The sequence below is a fragment of the Phocoena phocoena genome, chromosome 9, assembly GCF_963924675.1.
Source record: "Phocoena phocoena chromosome 9, mPhoPho1.1, whole genome shotgun sequence".
Taxonomy (NCBI): domain Eukaryota; kingdom Metazoa; phylum Chordata; class Mammalia; order Artiodactyla; family Phocoenidae; genus Phocoena; species Phocoena phocoena.
In genome coordinates this window covers 94,790,680-94,796,884 of record NC_089227.1, presented here as the reverse complement: position 1 = coordinate 94,796,884, position 6,205 = coordinate 94,790,680, and positions in this window count along the sequence as shown.

Genomic DNA, 6,205 nt, shown 5'->3' with positions numbered 1-6,205 from the left:
ACCTGACCCCACCGACCAGCCAGCCAGGCCCAGTCCTGAGACACCCCAGACCAAGTAGCTAGCTGGGTAGAAACACAGCCCCAGCAGACAGCAGGCCAGCTACCATAGGACCCCTTGAACCCCCAGTCACCCCAGGACACGCCACTGCCCACCAGAGGGGCCAGAACCCAGCCCCACCTGCCAGTAGGCCAGCACTAGCCCTGGTACCACCAAGGCCCTGCAGCCCCACACAATGGAGTATTACTCAGCCATAGAAAAGAATAAAATCTTGTCACTTTCGACAACATGGACGGACCTAGAGAGTATTATGCTAACTGAAATAAATCAGACAAGACAAATACTTTATGATTTCACTTATATGTGGAATCTAAAAAACAAAACAAATGAACACACAAAACTAAACAGAGGGCTTCCCTGGTGGTGCAGTGGTTGAGAGTCTGCCTGCCGATGCAGGGGACATGGGTTCGTGCCCCGGTCCGGGAGGATCCCACATGCTACGGAGCGGCTGGGCCCGTGAGCCATGGCCGCTGAGCCTGCGTGCTCCGCAGGCTGTGCTCCGCAATGGGAGAGGCCACAACAGTGAGAGGCCCACACGCCACAAAAAAAAAAAAAAAAAACCTAAACAGAAACAGAGTCATAGGCACGAGAACGAACAGACAGCAGTTGCCGAGGGGTTGGGGGTGGTGGTGAAGAGGTGAGGGAGATTAAGAGGTGCAAACTTTTAGTTACAAACTAAATCAGTCACAGGTATGAAATGTGCAGTGTGAGGAATACAGTCAATAATTATGTAATATCTTTGTACAGTGGTAGACAACAACTAGACTTATCAAGGGGATCATTTTTAAACGTACAGAAATATCAACTCACTGTGTTATGTAACAAAAAAACTAATACAGTGTTGTAGCTCAATGATACTTCAAAAACAAACTCCTAGGAAAAGAGATTATATTTGTGGTTACCAGAGGCTGGGTGTGGGAGGAGGGTGAATTGGAGGAAGGTAGTCAAGAGGTACAAACTTCCAGTTATAAGACAAATAAGTTCTAGAGATGTAAGATACAACATGATAAAGATAATTTACATGCTGTACCTGATATACAAAAGCAGTTCAGAGAGTAAATCCTAACTGTTCTCATCACAAAGAAAACTTTTTTCTATTTCTTTAACCTTGCATCTATATGAGACGATGGACGTTCACTAAACTTACGGTGATAATCATTTCCTTATGTATGTAAGTCAGATCATTATGCTGTATACCCTAAACTTATATAGTGCTGTACATCAATTATAACTCAATAAAACCAAAAGAAAAAAGACAGAAAGAAAAAGAAAAGTTATATTTAAAAAAAGAAGGACTTCCCTGGTAGCTCAGTGGTTAAGAATCCACCTGCCAATGCAGGGAACACGGGTTTGAGCCCTGGTCCGGGAAGATCCCACATGCCACGGAGCAACTAAGCCTGTGCGCTACAACTACTGAGCCTACGCTGTAGACCCTGCGAGCCACAACTACTGAGCCCGCATGCCACAACTACTGAAGCCCGCATGCCTAGAGCCCGTGCTCTGCAATAAGAAAAGCCACCGCAATGAGAAGCCCACACACCGCAATGAGGAGTAGCCCCTGCTCGCCACAACTAGAGAAAGCCTGCACACAGCAACAAAGACCCAACACAGCCAAAAATAAATAAATAAAATAATTAATATATTTTTTTAAAAAAGAACTACAGTAGATGAAAAGTATTCTCCATTCCCAAACACCCTGGAATCACTTATCAGAGGTAACTATGGTTATCAAGTTCTTCACACACACACACACACACACACAAAGAAGCTGTGTGTCTCTATAAAATCTTTTTCTATATTAAACAAGATAATATTACACACACTAACCAACACATTTTAAACATTAAGCTTTTAAACATTTCCATACTAGTACCTGCAGAGTTATTTCATTCCTTTTAACAGTTGAAAAGTGTTCCACTGTATGATGTAGCTTAATTTAACCACTAACTTACTGTTAGAATTTACTGATTAGGTAATTTTGGCTTAAAGAACAGAAATTTACTTTCTCATGTTCTGGAGACTGGAAGTTCAAGATCTAGGTGCCAGCAGGGGTCAGTTTCCCTGAGGCCTCTCTCAGTGGCTTAGGGATGTCTCCTTCTCACTGTGTCCTCATATGGCTTGTCCTCTCTGTGAGGGCATCCCTAGTGTCTCTTCCTCTTCTCACAGGGACACCAGTCTTATTAGATTAGGGCCCCACCTCACTGGCCTCATTTTAACTCAATCACAATTCAGCCCATAACAAAAAGCATTTCACAACATATTAAAATAAGTATCAGCACTTCATTCCTGATTGCCCCCACTCTCAAACAAACAAAAAAAAACTGCTTTAAAATCCTGAAAGTATATTTTCGTAAAGATCCAAAGAAAAATAGAATAATAATTAGCATTATGTTAATTTAACACCAAAGAGGGAAAATGAAAGAGTCAGTCAGCACTACCCAGTGTACACTTAAGGGGAGGCAGGGGTGGAGCCTGGACTTGGGAAGGGAATGAAGTGGAAGAAGCAGAAGCTGGATTGCAAGGTCTGAACTTCATTCTTGGCAAAGGTGAGGGTGAGCTGCAGGAAATAAATGACATGTTCTATACAGATAGGCAAGAAATGGAGTCTACCAAAGTATATTTTTACTCAGGAAGAAGTCAAAAGAGGTTTAAAAAATGAAAATACAAAAAAGGGAACTCGACAGCAAGATCCTGGAGGAGGTGCTACCTATTTTACAAAGAGAATGGGCTCGAGATCTGGTGAAGGCACTGGCCTTGATAAGCCCCGAGACAGAAGAGAATATGAGTGAAGTGTCCACAACATGTTAAAATCAACGAGGATGTAAGATTAACTGCTACTTTTAATTCATGCTTATAAAAAGACAGTCATGAACCTTTAAGAAAAATAGATACATCCGGTAACTTTATGAACAGTGCGATGATTTACACGTATAACCAGTGTTAGCCCCAAACGGGGGTGGGGGGATTATAAAATAGGGATCTAAAAAGCCCCCTTCTCCATAATCACTCTCAAGTACGCACGCGTGTCCCCACCCCTACCTGTTACTCTCTCCCCCTTTAGCAAAACAAAAACTCCATAAAAGTTAAAACAGCGCATCTGCTGCACAAAGCTGTACAAAATCAGATTCGCGGCAAACTTAGAACTCTTTAACCTTGATTTTGACCTTCCCACCAGTTTTAGGTAGAAATCCAAGCAGCAGCCACTCTACAGCTTTAGCTGGAACGGACGTGTCTGGTGTTGTAACGGGCACGTTTCCTTCCCAGCAAGCACATCACTGGGCGGCATTTCCGCCTACACTCCCAGACTCAGTTCTCTTGGTGGAGCTCCGTGGACCGCCGAGAATCCCGCCCGGCACGGGGGTGTAAGGCCGGTCGCTGGCCACCAGGGGGCAGCCCCTCAACTCAGGAGCCGCCCTGAGGCGGCGACACGACAGCCTGGGTTCTCCGGCGCCGCACCCCCGGACCGGAGGGGAGGGGGCCCAGTTCCACGCGGGGCCCAAGCAGAACCTCGGCCGTGGGTTACGTTGCTATTGGGGGATTCTTCGCCCCGAGTCTGCCTTATTGGAGACTTGGCGTGTGCTTTCCTCACCAACCGTGACAGCAACTTTGCGGAGCTCCCTCTCACTCCGACGCGACCCTCGGAGAGCCCGGGGTAGCCGGTTTCGGCCCGGACACCCGAGGGCCGAGAGGCCCCACCTCCCGGGGGGACGGGACGGGTTGCGAACCCCGCAGGAGCCCGGCCCCGCCCCTGGCGCGGCGGGGAGGAGCCTCCCGGGCACCGCCCCCTCGCCCCGCACCGCCCCGCAGCTCCTGCCGCGCCGGGACCGCCTGCCGAACCTCGGCTCCGGCCTCCACGCTCTGGCCTGCACCGCGCACCCCGGCCGCCCCAGCGTGAGTTTGCCGATCCGAGCGGGTCCGTAGGGTGGACCGGGGGCCGAGCACCTGGGGACACGGGTACGCCCCAAGGTGTCAGTTACAGATCCGAGAAGGTTCCCGGCAATCGGGGTGTCTGTCTTCTTAGGTTCACGTCCCTGTTTCGTTTCGCCCTTCTTTCCCTATTTGCTGTTTGTCTCAAGACACTTTTCTCCCGCCTCTTTGAATTTGTGAGCCAAGAATTTGACAGATGTGTGATCGTGTGTGGGTGTGATTCTGGGTGCGCGCGCGCGGGCATGTAGTTATGGAGAGTTGTGGGCCAAGTTCTGAGAACGTATTACTCATCTCCTGGGTTTTTTGGTGCTTTTCCTGTAAAACTAGGGAGGCCCGGTTTCGTGAAAGCCCTCCCTTGTCCTGTCAGAGGTGGTTGGCTCGACCTCAGGCTTCCTGATCTCTCGCTGCCTTTTCCTACCCCAAACCCGCAAGCTGAGCTTATTCACGGGCTCCATACTCCAGCTGGGAACTGGTGCTTTTTTGTGAACTCACTTTACTGGGGGCAATATTAAGAGGTGGCAGATGGGAACGGCAGTTTAAAACCAAAAAAAAAAAAAAAAAAAAAAAGGAGCTGGAACTTTACAAGGAATACAGGGCATGCTCAGGGAGCCAAGCGTACCAGAGATTTGGTGGAGAAAGTGAAGGAAGAAGTCTAAAAATCTGTGGAGAGCCCGTATCCTGGAGGCTTAAAATCCAGGGTGAGCCACTCAGTTTTTACCTGGGGGAGTGGATGAACCTGAGAGATCTGATTAGGAAGACGTGTGAGTAGGATGGCTTGAGGGAGACTGTTGGTGGGAATGTATCCTGGGGACAGAAACCAGATTGGTTTCATCTAGATATGAATGTAAACTGAAGGGACTGATATTTGAGAGATACGTGAAAGAAGATGAACAAAATGAGGTGGCTGACGGTGTACGGAAGCAGGAGGGAGGAAGGACAGAGGCAGATGTAGTGGAAGGGAAGGGTTTGGTGTCTGTCAGTTTAGATTGTTCCCCAAAGCAAAACCTGATAGAAGGACCTGAGTGCAGGTGGTTTATCTGGGAAGTGAGCCCAGTACTGCACAGTGAAGACATGGGGAGGAAGAGACCAGGAAGGAGGGGAAGCCAGCAGGGAAGGGCTGTCGCTGAGCTGTTTACCGCTGTGGGCAGCTGGAACTCAATTCCTTGGGTGACCTTGTGAGGGGCTCCAGAATGCACCTAGGACAGCCCTGTGGCATTTATCCGTGACGCCCTCCCCCGGGTGAAGCTTACCCTGTATCAGCTCACCGCCACTTCAGAGCACCTGCCAGGTGAGAAAGGTTTCCCAGTGCCCAGGAAAGTCCTCCAGGGCAGTTGCTGGAGTCACAGGCGGTCCGGGGCCCCCAGAGCACCTACTACATGGCTCTTGTCACTTAGGAAGCTAGAAAAGACAGCAGAGGGACAGACACTAGTGTTTTCTCAGTGCTCATTGTACACCTGACACTGGACAAGGCATTTTTATTCACATTCTCTTCATCTTCAAAAACAATCCTCCATGGGCTGTACTATTCTCCTTATGTAAGTGGAGAGACTAAAGTGTAAGTCATTTATCGAAGAGGAGCTGCTCTGAAGGGAGTGATTAACTCAGTTCTAGGCACACCAAATTCTAAAAGACCTGGCAAACCTCAGCATGCTCCCCAAGTAGAGGCGGGGAGCTCCCTGGTTAGGGCAGACATGATAAATTGGGAGGCGTTTCCAATTCATTTGGTCAAAGCTACCAGAAGAAATTTAGTTTCTGAAAGGTCCACTGACCTTTTCTTCCAGAGAAGAAAATGCTAAGTCAGCTCAGGTCTCACCTTGATCTACCTGCTCTGTGGGATCCAGCCCCGCCCTCACTCCATTCAGGTCCTGCTCCTCCCTGTGTGTTCCTCCAGCCACCCCTTGGGCTTCTCACTGCTAAAATGCTCTCTTGCAGCATTTCAGGCCTCAACTTAAATGTCAGGTTTCAGCTTCAAGGTCACTTTTTCCTGTAGGCCTTTCCTGTCACCCAATCTGAAGTAATTTTCTGGTTGCTCGATATCACATCATTATGTTTTATTTTCATCTAACACTTATTAATTGCTGCATTTTATCTGTTTACCTATCTAATTATTGTCCTTCCCCTTCTCAAATATTAAATTCGTGAAAGCAGGGACCTTGTCTGTTGTGTTCCTTGCTGCACCCCAGGCCGTGGCACACAGTGGGGGACCTGACAAGTAGTTTTC